The sequence below is a fragment of the Nomascus leucogenys genome, chromosome 9 (assembly GCF_006542625.1).
Source record: "Nomascus leucogenys isolate Asia chromosome 9, Asia_NLE_v1, whole genome shotgun sequence".
Classification (NCBI taxonomy): domain Eukaryota; kingdom Metazoa; phylum Chordata; class Mammalia; order Primates; family Hylobatidae; genus Nomascus; species Nomascus leucogenys.
The window spans coordinates 35,888,771-35,910,880 of NC_044389.1; positions in this window are offsets into that span (position 1 = coordinate 35,888,771).

Below are 22,110 nucleotides of genomic sequence, written 5' to 3' on the forward strand. Positions count from 1 at the left end.
GCTTTGGCACTAAAGTAATTCTTCCTTACATGCAGCATATGTTTTTAAGTGTCTAACAAACATTTGTGCTGGACTTATTCTGAGTCAAACACTGTTCTAAGTCCTCTACAAATATTGATTCATTTAATCATCATTACACTCTTATGATGTAGGTAATACCAGTATTCTCATTTTGTAGATGAGGAAATAGAGGCAGAGGAAATTTTAGTAATTTGCACATCATAGCTGGCATACAAACCTAGGCTGTCTGGCACCACAGTCCAGATTTTTAGCTACATTTCAATAATCAGTCTCAGAATTTTTTCAAATACTTTTAGCCCATTCGAAATTCCTCTCACTTTCTTACCCCCTCATGGTTAGAGTTCTGGTACTTTTCTCAGATATGAAGTCCTATATTCCAAGTATATTCATATGTCTCCAAAGCTTTGTCATGGAATTAAAGCTTGTAACTTATTAAATCACACCTTTGGTGCAGTAGCTCATGCCTGAAATCCTAGCACTTTGGGAAGCCAAGGCAGGAGGACTGTTTGATACCAGGAGTTCAAGACCAGCCTGGGCATCACAGTGAGACCTCATCTCTAGCTCAGTGTGGTGGCATGCCCGTATTCCTAGCTACTCAGAAGGCTAGGTGGGAAAATCGCTTGAGCCCAGGAGTTTCAGGCTGCAGCGAGCTGTGATTATGCCACCGCACTCCAGGCTGGGAGCCAGAGTGAGACCCTGTCTCTAAAATATAAATAAATTTTAAAAATAAATCACACCTTTCAGTTTCAGGTAAACTCCAGAGTCCTAGACAAGCTATTCTGGTCAGTCACAGTTGAGGTTAATGGTAACACAGGGATTTACACCGTAGGTAAAATGCTAATGACTTACAAACTTTATCTGGGGTTATCATTTAGTGTAAAGTATCCAAAAGGAAATTCTCACAATGATAAATGTTCTTTTTTTAATTCAGGGTGACTCTGGAGGACCACTAGTTCATCCTAATTCTCGAAATATTTGTTACCTTGTTGGAGTAGTGGGCTGGCAAAGGAATGAATGTGGTGCAATCAATAGTCCAGGGGTCTACACACGAGTGACCACCTACTGCAACTGGATTGCCTCTAAGACTGGTGTCTAACAGAAAATCATCTCCTAGCAACTATTGTAGTTACTCCTAAGCCTTATTTAACGTGCATTTTAAATTAGTGTGTACAATGGCTGTTTTGAAAGAACTGCCGTCCTGAGGGAATATTTGTGGACTTCTAAGCCAACTCAACAAGACAAAACAAGACATCTCAGGTTTGGTGCAGAAAAGCCTAAGCAAAGACAGTGTTCACATCAAAAACAGACTATTATGAATTATTTTTCTGTTTCATTAACTCACATCATGGCTAGCTCATCACAGCATAAACTCATGGTTTTTGTCATTCAGACTTTCTAGAATTGTGAAAGTGTGTCCTTGTCCATGGCAAATTAGTCACTGTGAGTGACTGGAATCAATACTTTATGCGGATTGGGTTGGAATCCGCTATACCTGCCTTCATGTCATAGCTTTTGCGGAAGGGGTGTGGTTGTGACCTAAACCTAGTCTGAATGTAGGCACTGCATTACACTCTTTTATTTGTATGGGGTCTTGATCAATTCTTGCAATCCTTGTGAAAGAATTTCATCATCAGCAAAACCAGGCAAAACAGCACATTTTAGACTTACGGAGACCAGGCAGAGTAGTAGTTCTTTACTGTTGTTACAAGTTTCTGTGGAAATTCCTTATTTGTAACATATTTTGAAAAAATCTCTATGCACCCTGAAAATGTGTAATGTATTTTAATTAAAACAAATTTAAAAGCAAACTGTTCAATGACAGTTTTCTTTTTGGTTTTTGTTTGCTTTTTTGAGAATTCGTGGGTGGGTTTTCCTCTCTTTCTCTTTTTAACCTCTTTTTCTGTAAAAAGAAGGGTTGCTTCTACTTGGACCATAGCTTGGGGGAGGGCACGGGGTGGTTAAAAAGTATCTTGAGGGCAGGGCCCGGTGGCTCACGTCTGTAATCCCAGCACTTTGGGAGGCCGAGGTGGGCGGATCACTTGAGGTCAGGAGTTCGGGACCAGCCTGGCTGACATGGTGAAACCCCGTCTCTACTAAAAATACAAAACTTAGCCAGGGGTGGCGGCTCGCGACAGTGATCTCAGCTATTTGAGAGGCTGAGGCAGGAGAATCACTTGAACCAGGGAGGCGGAGGTTGCAGTGAGCCGAGATCACCACTGCACTCCAGGCAAGGAGACTCTTTCAAAAAGAAAAAGAAAGAAAAAAAAAAAAAAAAGTGGCCGGGAGCGGTGGCTCACGCTTGTAATCCCAGCACTTTGGGAGGCCGAGGCGGGCGGATCACGAGGTCAGGAGATCGAGACCACGGTGAAACCCCATCTCTACTAAAAAATTAGCCGGGCGTGGTGGCGGGCACCTGTAGTCCCAGCTACTCGGAGAGGCTGAGGCAGGAGAATGGCGTGAACCCGGGAGGCGGAGCTTGCAGTGAGCCGAGATTGCGTCACTGCACTCCAGCCTGGGCGACAGAGCGAGACTCTGTCTCAAAAAAAAAAAAAAAAAGTATCTTGAGGCTGAAGGGAGCAGCTCGGGTGGACGCTGCCCCAGGTCTGACAGAGGGATATGGCGGGCGGGCCTCTTGAAGGCCCCTGGGGGCCGCACTGCCCGGTGCGGGTTGGGCCCCTGCAGCCTGCTGAGTCTGGTCGGGATGAGTTGCCGTTGGCGGCCTAGGAAGTGGTTCCCCGGGAAGCCTAGGAAGTGGTTCCCCGGGAAGCCTAGGAAGTGGTTCCCCGGGAAGCCTAGGAAGTGGTTCCCCGGGAAGCCTAGGAAGTGGTTCCCGGGAAGCTAGGAGTGGCGGGGCTAGGGTGGTTCCCGGGAAGCCTAGGAAGTGGTTCCCCGGGAAGCCTAGGAAGTGGTTCTCCGGGAAGCTGAGAGTCTGCGCGCTTTGCGCCCAGGGCGTGCAGGCCCAGTAGGGCCTGGTTCAGGCGCGTCTCCAGGGCCAACGCGGCCCGCAGGCGCCCACACTGTTGCCCTGTTCATCCCAGGGCGGCTTCTGGATGGCATCGCGGAGGGCTCCGCGCTGGTTTTGCGTCTTCCACAGACTCTGAGCCCCCGTCGCTGCTTCTTGGAAGGAGCGGCCCGTGCCCTCCAGGGTCGCGTCGGCGCGGCGGAAATGGAGGAGGAGAGACAGCCAGGTAAGGGAAGCCCGAGCTGCCGTGGACCAGGCTGCTGACGGCGGCTTCCGCTTCCGTGTAGCAATTCCGGCTGACGTGGGAACTCACGGTTCTCTGGAAAGTTGCTAACCAGACACGCACACGGAAGAAAGGCTGAATCCGTCTTGGGCTGGGGGATGACGGGAAGGCCCAGAAGATGGTTCTGGAAGCTGCGGCGGGGGTAGGGGTCAGCGGCTGGAGGCGGGAAAGAAGGGAGTTCAGGAAGGAGGTCAGCACGGTATGTTTGCAGGTGGGTTTTTGTGTGACACAAATGTTAATTTCCGGCCGTAGTCCCAGTCCCACAGTCCCTAGAAGCGAGCCTAGGGCCCTGTTTTATGAACCACACAGTCTCCAGGCATTAAGTGACTACAGTCTGTAATATTCACTTTTAAAAAGTTAAAATTTTTATTGGTATTTACTGAAAATTTGATTTAGTGTCTTGACAAGTCCTTATACAGTATTTAAATTTTACTTGAGCTTCAATGACCTAGATTAGATATATGAGAAAATCTTTTACTTACTGAATTTTCTTCCAGAAAGTGTGGATTTTGCACTATCTACTGATAGCCATTCTGCATTTACCAAAGATCTAAAATAAGTATATATGTAATAATAGTTGTCCTAAGATTTTATTAAATCACTTTTAAATGGCATTTTTAGTTCCTTTATATCATAAATAAACTCAGTTTCCTAAAACATTGGAATACCAAAGGCCTTTTAAACTAGTCTTAGCATATTAAATTTCAGTTATTAATGATCTTGATATTTAATACCTTTGGTGGTAATTAACATTACATATTGTATTCATTATCATCATCATAAATGAAACAGTAATGCTTAACATTTACTGAGTTGTTACTATGTGTCAGGCACAATTCCAATGACTTTGTATGTATTATCCCAATTGATCCTTCCGTCTATTCCATGAAGAATACTATTATTATTTTAACTTTATAGATGAATAAACAGATACCAAGAGGTTAACAACCTTGTCCAAGAATGCAGAACAACACCCACTTTACACAATCCTGCCTCTTAGTCATAGAAGTCCAGGATAAGGAAGTGATTTTAACCAGAGATGTTGACGATTCACATTTTTGTGGGAGTTTTTGTTTGTTGGTGGTGTGTGTTTGTGTGTTTGCTTGCTTGCTTTTTCTGAAAAGAGTGAAAACTCCTTATAGCTTTGGGTAATAAGAAGTCCATGCTGGGAAATTGACATCAGCATTACTTTCACAAAGGCATTTATATTTGTAGGGTATTTTTTATTTCTCACTTGAGCCTATATAAAAATGCCCTCTGAATCATGGTCTGGCAAATTTGGCTGTCATTCAGGTGGAGCCTGGATGTCGATTCATCTAGAAGGGGCAGAGGAGATTAAAGGATCTAGTCTTGGGGTGGGGGTAGGAGTAGAGATTATGGAAAGTGATACTAGTGACTGCTAAGATTCTAATTTTGTAATTTTATGTTTTTAAGCCTTCAGATGCAGCTTGAATACTAGTGTAATTGTTCTGTGTGAATCCACGCCAGAACTCTATCTGGGAGTTGGAATCTTTTTTGCTCCTATCTGTTTCTGAGAGGCAGAGTTTATTAATGTGGAATAGAAAACTTCATTTTTTTTTGTTAAAAAATCATTTTTTTTACAAATAAGTATTTGTATACCTTAAAGTGAAAATAGCTTGATGGTACCTAACTGATAAATTTTTAAGCTACAACTTAAACTGAATTCTGTATGTTATTGAATTAGTTTGTTAATGACAAAACTTTGCAATGAGAAGTAGCAATGCAGATGCAGCTGTTTTAGGTATTAAAAATTTTATGAATTATTTATTAAAATCAAATACTGCCAATTAGTATTATGTCTACCATACGGTATTCAAAACAAATGGATAATTCCATGGATATTTTAAAATACTTTTAAACATACCATAAACAAAATGTTACAAATTAAAATGTGCTGTACTTAATTATATAAACTTATAAATAATTTTTTTTGTTGTTGTTAAAAAAAACTACTACCACGTTGGTTGTTTTCTTCATAAAATAAATTAAGAAAAGTAGAGATAGGGTCTCACTATGTTGCCCAGGCTGGTCTCAAACTGCTGGCCTCAAGTGATCCTCCTGCTTTGGCTTCCCCAAGTGCCAGGATTACAGGCAGGAGCCACTGTGCCGGGCCAATAAAATACAATTTTTAACTATGTTTCCTGATAGTTTAGATGTTATCAGTAAGAGTAGTGCAAAATCTGACACAGCTAGTTTTGATTAGAAATATTTATCTTAAATATTTTATACAAATTAATTAAATGTGCATAACAAAATGCATGCAGTTCATTCATAGTACAAAAGAGGTTTCAGTGAAAGTGTTTTAAAAGGGTATGACAATGTAGATTGTGTATTACACATATAAGATTTCTATACTTTAAAATCCTGAGATTAAGAAAAGAAAAACAATGATTACTTTAAAAGATTATTCTAGGTATTTATTTAGTTTGTATCAGAAGAAATGAAACCTCAGAGAGCTCAGTGTTTTCCAAGTCCAAAAACTTAATGTCCAGTCAATAATCCTAATTTTTTTAAGTTCTGGGAAGGATGCTTCTTTTAGAGCACTGCAGAGTGAAAAACTGGATTATCACTGGCTTGGTGATTTTTTGTTATGTAGCTGACCTAAACTGTTTTATATTTGCTCCTCATCTCTCCTTTATTCTTAAATATTAATTAGGCCTTTTACAGTGTCTTTGGGGTGATACAGGTTCTGCAACTCTGATTTTTCTATAAAACCAGCATCTAGATCAAGTTCCCTTTCTACTGAACCCTTTTTGGAGTTTGGTCTTTTCAGTTTTCAGCTGCTTATGTTTCTTCCTTCATTCATTTCTTTCTTCATTCATTCTCAGCCACAAGACATTCTACACGCCTCTTTGGATCCGATAAACTGCTGAATTTGTTTTTTTGCTTTTTATTATTCTATAACATCCTTGGAAGCATTGCTTCAATAATGTAGAGTTTTTGGCTCTCTCATTTTCTCAGAGTGTTGAGTCCTGTCAAAAACAAAAACAAAACCAACAAAAATGTAAAATCTGAATTTGTGGCATGTGTTCCTCTTAGGAAAGGTTACTCTTCTGGGAAAGAAAGGGGCTTGGGCCCTCAACGTCCTCTGAAGAGAGTGTGTATGAAGGCTAAAGTTGGGTCCTTCCATTCTTACCCATGTTCTGCTGGGTTTTAATTTCATTTTATTTTCCTTTCTCCAACACTCCTGTATGGGTAGTAGCTGTTTCATGAGTCTGTGTACTTACTGTTGTAAATGAGCCTGCTCAGATTGTTAGCCTCCCTGTTTCAAAAGAATAGTTTACTTTTGTAGTCATAGAACGAACCCTCTTAGCATTTTCCTACAACTAAAAATCTGTATGTTAGTTTCTATTCTATTGATGGAACAGGTTGATAGGACTATCCCATCACTCTTATAGTTTCTGGGGTGGGTAGCAGCCTGGAAGCAAAGGACTGCAGTGCTGTAGCAGAAAGAGAGAATGTAGGGGAATTCAGCCAAGCTGTTATGAGGAACCCTCTTCTGCACCTGGGAATCTGGAATAGTAAGAGCTTTGGTACTTTCTCTGGAAGCAACGTTTTTTGTTTTTGTTCTTGTTGATTGAACCATATCAACAAACTTTTTACGTGTTGTTATATTGAAATCCATTAGTATATCTTGCATTTTGAAAGAATCTTTTATTCATGCATGATTCTGTGACATAATTTGTATGCTTTTTGAAAATGTTGGTTAACTGAGTGATATGATTTGGCTCTGTGTCCCCACCCAAATCTCATCTTGAATCGTAATTGCCCTGTGTCAGAGGAGGGGCCTGGTGGGAAGCGATTGGATCATGGAGGTTGTTTCCCCCATGCTGTTCTTGTGATAGTGAGTGAGTTCTAATGAGAGCTGACGGTTTAAAAGTGTGTGGCTTCCTTCGCTGTCTCTCTCCTGACACCATGTAAGATGTGTCTGGCTTCCCCTTTGCCTTCCACCATGAATGTTGTTTCCTGAGGCCTCCCCAACCATGTGGAACTGTGAGTCAATTAAATCTCCTTTCTTTATAAATCACCAGGTCTCAAGTATGTCTTTATAGCAGTGTGAGAACAGACAACTACACTGAGTTAAGTAAATATTCCAAATGTTGACACTTTTCATTGTACTATATCACAAAGTCATGTTCATTAATATCACTGATCACATTATAAACATCTTTTAAGTATTATGGGGATGTCAGGTTCACAGTAGCACAAATAAGTTTACCAAAATTCTAATTTTCTTAATAAATCTCATATTTCATAATTAGCGACAAATAGTCATTTTCCAAAAATATCTGCCACATGTAGATTCTAAATATATTAAATACTGATTCTGATTCTAATAGGTGTTCAGTCACTCAGCAAATAAAATGTTGTTCCATGGCAAAAATGATGCATTCACCTTGCAAATAATAAAATTACTTCAGTGCTTTTACTCAAGATTGCCATTCAATTCCATTATGCAGCAACCATGCTTATGTCTACTTCTCATTTTGTCATTCATAACAAAGACATGTATGCACTCAATTTCAAAAGGTAATGCAATTTATAATCTTTAATGTTTCATCCAGGGCATTCTTAAATCAAGTTGGATTTTTTTTTACTGCAAATGTATGGCAGTGAAAAATACAATGATGCAATGACTCCTGGTACAGTTTGTTGCCTTTACCTTGATTTGCTAAAAGTCCCAGCCTTTTTTGCCACTAATCTATTTTCACTGTTAGTTTGATTTCACAGACTTCCTGAAAAAGTCTCAGAGACCCTTAGGGGTCTGCAGAAAACACTTTGAAAACTGCTGATCTATTCTAATTATTCTAATAATTATTCTAAAAAAAGTTTATATAACCAATACCTACAAAATAATTTCATCAATCCATAAATATCCAAGAACTGTTCATTTATATACTTACAGTGCTACAGAAGCATACGGGACAGACAACTAACCCCGAATGAGGGGTGGGGGCAATCAAAAGTTTATCAAGTAAACGCCCCTGAGATGAGTCCTGTGAGATGAGTAAGAGGAAGCTCAAGAAAAACTTCTTGGTGAAGGGATGGAGGTGCTTGGGAAGGGCACCCAAAGCAGAGAAAACAACATTGTCAAACACTGTGACTGAATATACTATCATGTATTAGTCAGGATAGTCTAGATTTTACTGTGATTCCATACACTTAAATCTCCATAGCTTAGCACACCAAAATTTACTTCTCACTCATAGACTATTGACAGTAGGATGACTCTCCCACGCTGCTGGATTAGCAATCCAGGCTGCTTTCATCTTGTGGCTGTGCCGTGTGAACATTTGCCTTCACAAGCCTAATCACAGAGCAAGAGAATGCTGCTAATAGACCCACTAACAGAATGAAAATATATCCACTAATGCTCCTAGATCATTTGCCAAAACTTGTTAAATGGCCCCTTTTAACTTTAAGGAAGCTGAGAAACGTGAGACAGAACATGAATATTTGGAGACACAGAAGTTTCTCTGGCCTAATTTGTTGAAAAAGACCACTGGCACTAATTTCTACTGTAGCAAAGAACAAATAGTTTTCACAGAGTAAACAGTAGAGGGTTCTGAGAATAAACTAGAATGATGACTAGTAGGCAACAGTGCAGTTCCAGATCAAAGAGGAGTAGAAGTAGAGCCCAAAGGTTCTGACAAGCAAGAGATGCTTTCTGGTATAATGATCAAAAGATCTGTGCTAGTATTGGAGAAGTTTTATCTTTAACTGGGTAGAAAAGGGAAAAGGAAACAGGTACAATGTTGAGATGAGAATTCTTTAAAATTGCACAGATTTGTAAGTCATCACACAAAGAAAAAGTTATGTACAACTGCTCTGTGGTTTGTCTCTGCTATATAAAACACGAGTAGAAAAAAGACTAGGAAAAATATAGGACACCAGAGTGTTTTTTCTTTAAACAGAGTTTATTTTAGTGATATTATGAATAATTTCTAGAGTCTGTCTTAGATTTTCCATAATGAGCATGGTTACTTTATAACCAAAAGGAAAAAAAATTCATTAACCTTTGTTTAACGAAATTTCAATTTAAATGATATATTTTCAATAAATCATTAGTCATTAAATATTGATGAGATACTTATGAATATGGTGAACATATTTTCCCAGCCTAAATTGGGACATTTAGCTTCATATAAATGAATTGAAAATTTTGCATCAAACAGTCTTGGAAAATCATATGGTTGCATAGTCATAAATAACTGAAATCCTATAATTATGTTTCTTTAAGCTCAAATGGGACGTAATTGTCTATGATAGATTTATCATTTATTTTTGCTTTCCATAAATGTGTTAATGAAATTTGTTAAGCTAGTTTTTATAAACAGAATTGCATTTTAAATTACCAGAATAACTTGGTATTTAAATACATCCACTATTTTGAGTTATTTTTCTATGTAAAATATATATGCACATATATACTTGCTTAAAGGATAAAAAGCCTTTAATTACTGTCTCTGACATCTGAACTTCAGTTTTTTTCTTTTCTGCGAGAACACACCTATGTTCTATCATTTTCCCAGCAGAGGGCACTACAACCCAAGTATCAGGCTTCTCATATTTCCCCTAAATGTCAAACGTAACATTGTTAACTTGAGAAGGCTCATAAATGAGCAAAGTATGATCCCAGCAGGAGACAGAAGAATAGACAAAGTGAAAACCGGCCCCCCCATCCCTATGTCTGGCAAATAAAAAATATAAACCGTGATTCCATTAAAAAAAAAAAAACTCATTCTTGCAAAGGACAGTAACAAGTTCCATGATAAATAAAGATGTATTTAAGTAATAGATTCTGCTCTAAAAACCACATAACCTAGTGGAAAGTACCAGTACACAGCAAATGCAATGCAGGATAATTATAATAACTTCCAGGTTTAGAACACTACACTCTGTTTTATACCTCCAGCTGCCTACTTGACCACTCCAAATAATGCAAGGCCACCAAAACTTAATATGCCCACCCCATTTTATGATTTGACTTACATATGTGCTCCTCTTTGTATGTTCACCCATGTATTTAATGGCATTACTGTTCTTGAAAATTTATTATCACCTTTAATTTCTCCTTTTCTATCATCTTTCCCCATCAGTCCTAAGTCCTGATGGTTTCCTAACTAGTCTTGCAAGTCTTTGGTGATTTACTAATACATGAAGCATAACTTTTTATCCGTTCTTTTTTTTCTTTGTTGAGACAGAGTCTCACTCTGTTGCACAGGCTGGAGTGCAATGGTGTGATCTTGGCTCACTGCAACCTCTGCCTCCTGGGTTCAAGCAATTCTCCTGCCTCAGCCTCCCAAGTAGCTGGGAGTATAGGCGTGTGCCAACATGCCCAGCTAAGAAGCATAACTTTTAAAATTTTATTTTCAAGCCCTTCGTAATCTAAATGGTACCTAAATTCCCAGTCCTGCCTATGGGTTCCTCCCTTTAGCAACACAACATTCCAATTAAAACTCTAATTTCCTTCAGAGCCCAGCTCAAATTTCATGTAAAAAAGACTTGGCAAAAATTATTCTCTCCTCTGCCGTTCTCTGATAACATATCATTTGTATTTTTGTTAGAACACTGTATTAGTCGTTTTCTTTTCTTTTATTTTATTATTATTATACTTTAAGTTTTAGGGTACATGTGCACAATGTGCAGGTTTGTTACATATGTATCCATGTGCCATATTGGTGTGCTGCACCCATTAACTCATCATTTAGCATTAGGTATATCTCCTAATGCTGTCCCTTCCCCCTCCCCCCACCCCACAACAGTCCCCAGAGTGTGATGTTCCCCTTCCTGTGTCCATGTGTTCTCATTGTTCACTTCCCACCTATGAGTGAGAACATGCAGTGTTTGGTTTTTTTGTCCTTGTGATAGTTTACTGAGAATGATGGTTTCCAGTTTCATCCATGTCCCTACAAAGGACATGAACTCATCATTTTTTATGGCTGCATAGTATTCCATGGTGTATATGTGCCACATTTTCTTAATCCAGTCTATCATTGTTGGACATTTGGGTTGGTTCCAAGTCTTTGCTATTGAGAACACCATATTAGTCGTTTTCACACTGTTGATAAAGACATACCTGATTCTGGGCAATTTACAAAACAAAGAGGTTTAATTGGACTTAAAGTTCCACGTGGCTGGGGAGGTCTCACAATCATGGTGGAGAGCAAGGAGGAGCCAGTCACATCTTACATGGATGGCAGCCGGCAAAGAGAGCTTGTGCAGAGAAACTTCCCTTTTTAAAACCATCAGCTCTTGTGAGACTTATTTGCCATCATGAGAACAGCATGGGAAAGACCTGCCCGCATGATTCAGTTACCTCTTACCGGGTCCCTCCTACAACACGTGGAAATTCAAGATGAGATTTGGGCAGGGACACAGTCAAACCATATCATTCCATGCTGGCCCCTCACAAATCTCATGTCTTCACATTTTAAAACCAATCATGCCTTCCCAACAGTCCCCCGAAATCTTAACTCATTTCAGCATTAACTCACACATCCATAGTCCAAAGTCTCATCTGAGACAAAGCAAGTCCCTTCCACCTGTGAGCCTGGAAAATCAAAAGCAGGTTAGTTACTTCCTAGAAACAAAGGGGGTACAGGCATTGGGTAAATACAGCCATTCCAAATGGGAGAAATTGGCCAAAACAAAGTGGCTATAGGCCCCATGCAAGTCCAAAATCCAATGGGGCAGTCAAATCTTAAAGCTCAAAAATGATCTCCTTTGACTCCATGTCTCTCATCCGGGTCATGCTGATGTAAGAGGTGGGTTCCCATGGCCTTGAGCAGCTCCATCCCTGTGGCTTTGTGGGGTACAGCCTCCCTCCCAGCTGCTTTCATGGGCTGGTGTTGAGTGTCTGCAACTTTTCCAGGCACACGGTGCAAGCTGTCAGTGGATCTAACATTCTGGGGTCAGGAGGATGGTGGCCCTCCTCTCACAGCTCCACTAGGTGGTCCCCCAGTAGGGAGTCTGTGTGGGAGTTCAGACCCCTCATTTCTCTTCTGCACTGCCCTAGCAAAGGTTCTCCATGAGAGCCTTGCCCCTGCAGCAAACTTCTGCCTGGACATCCAGGCATTTCCATACATCCTCTGAAATCTAGGCCTAGGTTCCTAAACTCCAGTCCTTGACTTCTGTGCACTTGCAGGCTCAACACCACATGGAAGCTGCCAAGGCTTGAGGCTTGCACCCTCTGAAGCCACAGCTGAGCTCTACATTGGCCCCTTTCAGTCATGGCTAGAGTGGCTGGGATGCAGGGCACCAAGTCCCTAGGTTGCACACAGCATGGGGACCTTGGGCCTGGCCCACAAAACCACTTTTTTCTCCTAGGCCTCTGGGCCTGTAATGGGAGGGGCTGCCGAGAAGACCTCTGACATGCCCTAGAGACATTTTCCCCATTGTCTTGAAGATTAACATTCAGCTCCTCATTACTTATGCAAATTTTTTCAGCTGGCTTGAATTTCTCCTCAGAAGATGGGATTTTCTTTTCTGTCACACTGTCAGCCTGAAAATTTTCTGAACTTTTATGCTCTGCCTCCCTTATAAAACTGAATTTCTTTAACAGCACCCAAATCACCTCTTTAATGCTTTGCTGCTTAGAAATTTCTTCCACTAGATACCCTAAATCATCATCGCTCTCCAGTTCAGTTTCTTTTCTTTTTTTTTTTTTTGAGATGGAGTTTCACTCTTGTTGCCCAGGCTGGAGTGCAATGGTGCAATCTCAGCTCACTGCAACCTCTACCTCCTGGGTTCAAGCAATTCTCCTTCCTCAGCCTCCCTAGCAGCTGGGATTACGGGCACCCACCACAATGCCTGGCTAATATTTTTTATTTTTAGTGGAGATGGGGTTTCACCATGTTGGCCAGGCTGTTCTCAAACTCCTGACCTCAGATGATCCACCCACCTCAGCCTCCCAAAGTTTCACAAATCTCTAGGGCAGGGGCAAGATGCCGCTAGTCTCTTTGCCAAAACATAACAAGCGTCACCGTTGGTCCAGTTCCCAACAAGTTCCTCACCTCCATCTGAGACCACTTCAGCCTGGATTTCTTTGTCCATATCGTCAGCATTTTGGTCACAGCCACTGAACAAATCTCTAGGGAGTTCCAAATTTTTCCACATTTTCCTGTCTTCTTCTGAGCCCTCCAAACTGTTCCAACCTCTGCCTGTTACCCAGTTCCAAAGTCGCTTCCACATTTTCGGGTATCTTTTCAGCAACACCCCACTCTACTGGTACCGATTTACTGTATTAGTCTATTTTCATGCTGCTGATAAAGACATATCCTACACTGGGCAGTTTACAGAAAAAAGAGGCTTAATTGGACTTAAAAGTTCCACGTGGCTGGGGAAGCCTCACAATCATGGCAGAAGGCAAAGAGGAGCAAGTCACGTCTTACATGGATGGCAACAGGCAAAGAGAGCTTGTGCAGGGAAACTCCCCTTTTTAAAACCATCAGATCTCATGAGACTTATTTGCTATCAAGAGAACAGCATGGGAAAGACCTGCCCCCATGATTCAGTTACCTCCTACCCTGTCCCTCCCACAACACATGGAAATTCCAGATGAGATTTGGGTGGGGACACAGCCAAACCATATCAAACTCTAATCAGAGTCTGTTTAAAATAATGTGCCTATGTCTCTTTTCTCTGTGCCATCTTTATAAAACAGCAGTTTTATAGTTCAGTAGACAAACAGCCTACTGAACACAGCAGAAGCTTAATATGCTGAATCAAGTGGCACACTGATAGTACCATGATTCAGTTACCTCCTACTGGGGCCCTCCCACAACACATGGAAATTCCAGAGAAGATTTGAATCAGGACACTCACACCATATCAAACACTAGTCAGAGTCTGTTTAAAATAATGTGTCTATGTCTCTTTTCTCTATGTCATTTTTTATAAAATTATGAGACAAGCAGCCTACTCAACACAGTAGAAGCTTAATATGCTGAATCAAGTGGCACACTGATAGTACAAGTGGGGGATCTTCATACTTGCATGCTTGTTCATTTGTGCTATGCACTGCCTACATCCACTTCCTCATGAGAACTGCACTGGAAGAGCTCAGGTTTATATTTTAAAAATTTTTCTACAAACTTTAAGGTTTTGTCCAGAAAAAATATTGTCTTTTAATAATATTTTCCAGGTTAAGGTTTGTTAAGGAACAATAAAATACATGAATGAGTGAAATCCTTCTTAGTAAATGCCAATGAAAAGCACTTTTCAAAAATTTTATTGTTTAAATACTTTTTCTGGATTCCAAAAATAAGATTTTCAGATTATCTCTTGTATAAAAGTAAATTTGAAGGAATAAAAAAACCCCATACCTCTAAAAGTAGCTTTTTCTTCTTGGTTCTGTCATATTTTCTTTGACTAAATATTAGCTCTGGACTAATAAAATACTTTCTTGGTACATCTTACCTGAAGGGCTCCTAAGGGTTTTATACCACAGAGGAAAATCCTAACTGAAATACTGACATGGGGATTAATTACAAAGAGACATTAGTGCTTGTATGTAATACAGTCTGGTAAACAATTCAAAAATACTATCAGGTCATAAAAATTCTACTTAATTTTTTTTGCAAGTATATTATGTTGATGAACACCTCCAGGCTGCTTATAACTCACCCGCCTCTTCTTTTTATGGAACCTTGCTGCAAAAGCATAGATATCTGAATCATAGATTTCTACATTTGAAGTCACTAAATCCAACTTCTCACCCAGTTGAGAGAATCAGTCTTTCTTTGCTTGAGCACCACTGAAAACAGGGATCTCCTCACTTTTGAGACTGTTCATTTGATTTTGGCTAATACAAATTATTAAAATGAACCAGCATTTGCATAGCTCTTATTTGTGTAATTTTTAGTGAAACTTCCTAATGTGGTTTTCTCTTTATCAGCAATCCTGATGATAAACATTCTAGGGTGAGCTCATACCAAGATAGAATAGTTGTCCTAGAATGTTCTAGGAAGGCACACTAGAATAATAATTTAAAATGTGAGCATCACAAACATAGAAAGACAAGTATCACTTGTTCTCTCACTCATATGTGGGAACTGAAAAAGTAGATCTCATGAAGATAGAGTAAATTGGTGTTTACCAGGATCTGGGAAGGGTAAAGGGAAGGGGAGAGATGAAGAGAGGTTGATTTGTAGGTACAGATAATACACTTTGATAAAAGAATTTTTTTTAAATCAATTTTCCATCAAAGAGTAAAGAAAAAGTGTAGGCATTCCCTGACATTGCCAAGCTATATGAACTTAAACAAGTTTCTTAAACTCCCCAAGTTTCCATTTCCTTGTCTGCAAAGTAGGAATCACAGTAGTTACTACCTACATTTGTACATAAATACAATAAATATAAAGCATTTTGCATAGTGCCTAGCAAATAGTAAATTTTTAAAAAAGTAGTGATCTCTTATTACAGAAGAGAGAATTTTATGGGAAGAGATAATTTGAATTGGTAGATAGTTGAGAAAAGGCTGGCATTTTAGGTGAGGGGATTAATGGTCAAAGGGCTGAGCATGGCACAATTGGGAGCACTAGGAAATAGATGCCCATTAAAGAGAATAGGGATAGGTTGGGGACATGGGATGGATCTAAAGCAGTAGTTCCCTAGGGGCAGTAGTGGATTGCGGAGTTATCACAAGAAATCCTCAAATCCATTAGTACACCAACCCATGCCTTAAACTAAATGTATATTACGTACCACTTCCAAATATGAATAGATGTTGCAATTCTTAAAATAAAAATTCATTTAAAAGAGCCAGTGAATGAATATTTTGATTTTTTTTTCTTTGAGATAGAGTCTCACACCGTCTCCCAGGCGGGAGTTCAGTGGCACAATCTCAGCTCACTGCAAGCTCTGCTTCCCAGGCTCAATTGATCCTCTCACCTCAGTCTCCCAAGTAGTTGGGACCACAGGTGTGCACCACCATGCCTGGCTAATTTTTGTTTTTTTTGTAGACATGAGGCCTCCCTATGTTGAGCAGGCTGGTCTCAAACTCCTGGGCTCAAGGGATCTGCCTGCCTCAGCTTCCCAAAGTGCTGGGATTACAGACATGCACCACCACGCCCTGCGATATTTTTATTTTTATCAATTTTTATCTTCTTCAGGTCTCTACTTGAATCTTATACCTTCAGAGGTTTTCTCTGGCTTTACTGTCTAATGTAGTCTCCAAGTCTTTTTCACTCTCCAGTCCCTTATTCTGTTTCAGTTTCCTTCACAGCACCAAACGCAACCTGGCATTGTATTATATATCTACTTGTTTACTACCTATCTCTTCTCTTTGAATATAAATGACCATGAAGGCAAGGACTTTGTTATATCACCATCGTCACTCCAGCATCTAGAACACTGCCTACACATGGTGCACCTTCAGTAAATATTTGCTAAATAAATAAACAAATTCACAAAATAGTAGTTTCAAATGCATCCTACAAGGCAAACTAATTATGTTATATGCAGCCCTTTTCATCTTCTCAGTAAATAATTCAAATTAAAGTAGCATCAGAAGACTCTTTTCTCCTTCTTTATAGTCATCATTGAGTCTTTTGCCTGAAATAATAACTTCTTATTAATAAATGAGTTGCCATAGAAATTGGCCCAATTACAATGAGATACCTAAGAGGGAAATGAAAGTCTTTTTTCTAAAAGGCTGCAACTTAAACATGTTAAAGAACATTGCTTTTGAGATACAAGTACAAGACATAAATATTCATTTCACTGCTCAAATGATAAGACATTAGTCAAAGCTTCCCGTAACCCCAATCAAGTTAAACCTCTAATGTGTTATTTTAAATTAGGTAGTGCGTGTTGCCACTTGGATGCCTACTCATCCACTACCAACACATTTTGAACTCATACAACCTCAACCTCCACAAAAGAACACGTCATGAGATTACTTAATGTGTAATCGAAACAAAATCTGTTTCATATGTTAATGAGGTCGACAAAAGATATATTTAACATTTGATAAGACATTAGTGTGATCTAAAGTATTCACTATACAGTGTTCTGTCTGGACCTCTCTATTTTTACTGTCAATGTTACATTATCATGTTTACTGGGTTCCTTGCCCTTTATTCTGACATCTGCAGAACCAAATTGGTTAGATTGCCACTGATTGTAGGGCAAATGTTCATAGCCCCCAAATTAGATAGAGTTGTTTTCACTTCATTCTCTTCCCTTGAGAGAGTAGAAATAGTGGTCCTGTTGTGTTCTTTTCTTTCCCCAAATCTGGCTGCAATTCTTTAAACACAATACATTAGCACGTTTGCTCTGGATATTTGGTGAAGAATGCATACTATGCATCAATATAAATCCCAATAGTGTGCAAGCAAACAATTACCTATCGGATAACCTGTTTATATATTCTGCTATTGCTACATCAGAATTAGTTCTGACATGTCTGTCTCTAAAAATTCCTAAGCATCACCTCTTGCAATCAAGATATTTTCAGTGCTAGAGATTTGAATAGTTGCATGTGTAACTCCCTTCCACCCACCATGCCATCTGTTACCTACAAAGTATAGAAGTTGGAGTCAGGAAATTTGGCACAGTTCTCCAAGTGGGGCAACCTCCTCTACCTTCTTGGAGCCTAGTAAATAAGGTTCTCTCTTCTGTTCCTCTTTCGTCTCTCAATCAAATAACTATAAATAAACCCCTAAATGGTTTTATTAACTATTGAATAATGGTAGTGATCATAGGATGGCAAACTGTTTTTAGTCTGGATTTTTTTAGAAAATAGAGCCCAAGGCAATTCTAGGGAAGAAGGACTGAGGGAAAGGGATCAATAGAGAAAGAAGGGGTGAGGATGGAAAGCAGATGTAAGGGGTATGTTACCAATTGGGCTAGAGTTTTATATCAAGCTAGTGGGATATCTTTGGAGAGTCTATATGAGCCACTGTGTTTCTGAATGATTTGTCCAGGGAGAGGAAGGGAGAAGAATTCACCTTCTTGTGTCTGCCATTGGAAAAAATTCCTCCCATGACACATCGACTGTGACACAGTTTTAGGTTGTACCACCTGGCCCTCTAGCAGCTATGAGGAGGCTAGATCACAAAACAGCAGTGACAACATCCACAGTGGCAGCCACACTGCGTGAAGTAAGCTAGTGAGTGGAAGCAAGTCAGTGACACTTGCCACTGTCCATGTATAATTTGCAACCTCACAAACACAACTGGGCAAATCGGTGCACCTCCACAGTGTGTCAGAGGCGATGGAAAAACTCCACATGGGAAGCAAGAAATGCAGAGTAAAGAGTGAGGCAATATGCTATCAGATTTTGTTTGAGACCCCCCAGAGGGACTGGGAACAGGCACCTCAATGGAACTGGCTGGCCAAGCAGGTGCAGTACCATGAAAACATGACCCCAACATGAAAGCGTCAACAAACTTTGCTCCAACAAAGTCTGAAAGCCCTTTTCTGTGGTATACCCTGATGTGGTAGATGCCAGACAGTCTTCTGAAGTATCATCAGGAGGATTCTAGAGAAAACTACAATCTAGAATCCAAGTAATTCCAAAACTAGGTTTAGCCAGTAACCCAACAGAGCTGAAAGAGTGAGATCATGATAACGGATTGTAGTTGTAAAAAAGAACTATTTCTGGAAATTGAGCTTGTACAAGATGCATGAGAATGAGTCATTCTTAATTCTGACCTGTTTAAAATAAGTTCTTGAGTTTAAAATAAGTTCTTTAGAGGTGTCCAACCATTTTACAGTATTCACCAAAATGAGGAGATTTTGACAAAGCAAGTAAATAGTACCTGCCTGCACTATGATAAATAAGAGGCACTGTGAGGTAATGAAAACTACTTGGAAGTAATAAAAACTGGATTTCAATCTCAATCCTGTTACTCATATTGTGACCTTGTGACCTGAGAAGTTTATTCAAGCTCCCTGATCTCAGTTTGCTCTCCAGTTTAATGGGAATAAAGTGCGTACTTCACAGCATTTGTAAAAATTAAGGAAATGAGGTATTGAAAAGTGTCCAGTGCAATAATAGGAAATCAGCAAATTTAAATCAGAAACTACTCTTAAATCCTACTTCTTCACTCATTTTTCTCAGATATTTAATTTCACATGCAAATATGTATGCAGATCTCTTCCATCAACTATGTAACACCAGTTAGGTATAAAGTGATTTTGTATGAAGTAGTTAAAAATTCAACTGAGATGTTAAAAACATTCTATGAAGAATAATTCTTCTTGAGAATCAGTGACTGGGTTCAGCCTCCCAAGAAGCTGGGACTACAGGCATACATCTCTGCAACTGACTGGGGGCTAAATAATAATTTTCAGGTAGTAGTGAAAAATGAAAATGCAATGCTCCTTAAGCTTTTAACTTTAAAAATATTTTATCACTTATAAAACATAGTAGGGATGAAAATGGTATGTGGGTAACAATATAAACTAATAAATTGCAAAAATACAATTTTTGGTGTTCTAATTTTAGATCATAAAAGAAAGAATACTTTATAATGTGTAATCTTGATTTCTCATAAATTTTTATCCTGCTTTTCTGGAAACTCATTTGTTAGTTTATCAAAATTTATACTTTTTAAACTTCAGTTGATATAATTGAAATTAATGCCAGTTGCTCTTGGTAAAATCAGTTTGTTTTTTACTTTTTATAAAGATGAACTTTTCATTTTAAAACAGTTTTAGATTTACAAAAAAGTTAAGATGGTAGGGAAAGTTTCTATATATTTCACAGTTTCCCCTGTTGCTGCCATCTAAAGCGTGGTACATTTGTTACAATTAATGAACTGATATTGGTACCTTATTATTATAAAAGCCCATACTTAATTCCTGTCTTTTTAGTTTTTGTCCAATGGCCCCTTTCTGTGCCAGGATCCCATTTAGGATATTACATTACATTTAGCCATCATATCTCCTTAGGGTCCTTTTAGCTGTAATCGTTTCTCAGATTTTCTTTGCTTTTGATGATCTTCACAGTTTTGAGAAGTACTTGTCAAGTATTTTATAGAATGCTCCTCAATTAGGATTTCTCTGATGTTAGTCACATAATTAGATTTGGAGTTATGGGTTTTTGGGAGAAGATCACAGAGGTAAAGTGCCATTTTAATCATATCGTGTCGGTGGTTTATACTATCAGTATAACTTATCTCTGTTGATATTACTTTGATCATCTAGCTTAGGTAGTGTTTGTCAGGATTCTCCACCATAGAGTTACATTTCCCCACTTTCCATTTGTACTGTTTGAAAGGAAATCACCATTTAGAGATGACACGTAAGGAGTGGGGAGTTATGACCCACCTCATTGAGGGTGGAATATCTACATAAATTATTTGGAATTTTTCTGCATGGGATATTTGTCTCTTCTCTCTCATTTATTTATTTAATCATATACTTGTACCACTGTGGACTCTTGGATACTTATTTTATCCTTTAGATTAAAATCCAATACTAGTTTACTAATTTTATTGTTCAAATTGTTCCAGATTTGACCAGGGTAACAATCTGTGTCTCTATTAAGCTGAGTTTGTACTGATGAGTATGATGATTTCATACTGATGTCTCCCAGTCTAATACATTGATTACAGAAAGCTTGATTACTTTTTCAAAATGTATTTTATTTTGTTGTTGTGTGTGTTCCAACTCCATTATTTTATTTTACTATTTAACTTTTAGTTTCGGGGATACACGTGCAAGTTTCTTTCCTTTTTTTTTTTTTTTTTTTTTTTGAGATGGAGTCTCGCTGTGTCACCCAGGCTGGAATGCAATGGCGTGATCTCAGCTTACTGCAACCTCTGCCTCCCAGGTTTAAGCTATTCTCCTGCCTCAGCCCCCTGAGTAGCTGGGACTACAGGTGCACACCACCATGCCCAGCTAATTTTTGTATTTTTAGTAAAGACAGGGTTTCACCATGTTGGCCAGGATGGTCTTGATCTCCTGACCTTGTGATCCATCCACATTGGCCTCCCAAAGTGCTGGGATTACAGGTATGAGCCACTACACTGGGCAGCAAGTTTCTTATATAAGTAAAGTGCATGTCATGGGGGTTTGGTGTACAGATTATTTCCTCACCTAGATGATAAGCATACTACCTGATAGGTAGTTTTTTTGATCCTCCCCTTCCTCCCACCCTGCACCCTCAAGTAGGCCCCAGTGTCTGTTTTTTCTTTCTTTGTGTCCACGTGTACTCAATATTTAGCTCCCATTTACAAGTGAGAACATATGGTACTTGGTTTTCTGTACCTGCATTAGTTTGCTTAGGATAATGGCCTCCAGCTGCATCCATGTTGCTGCAAAAGACATGAACTCACCCTTTATTATGGCTGTATAGTATTCCATGGTGTATATGTACCATATTTTCTGTATCCAGTCTGCCATTGATGGACATCTACACTGATTTCATGTCTTTGCTGTTGTGAATAGTGCTGTGATGAACATGCAAGTAAATGTGTCTTTCTGGTAGAAGGATTTATATTCTTTGGGGTATATACCCAATACTGGGATTGCTGGGTTGAATGGTAATTTTAAGTTCTTTGAGAAATCACAAAACTGCTTTCCACAATGGCTGAACTAACTTACATTCCCACTAGCAGTGTATAAATGTTTCCTTTTTGTGCAACCTTGCCAACATTGTTATTTTTTGACTTTAAAAAAAGCCATCCTGATTGATATGAGCTGTTATCCCATTGTGGTTTTGATTTGCATTTCTCTAATGATTAGTGATGTTGAGTGCTTTTTCATATGCCTGCTGGTCACGTGTATGTCTTTTGAAAAGTGTCTGTTCATGTACTTTGCCCACTTTTTAATGGTGTTGCTTGTAAATTTAAGTTCCTTATGATTCTGG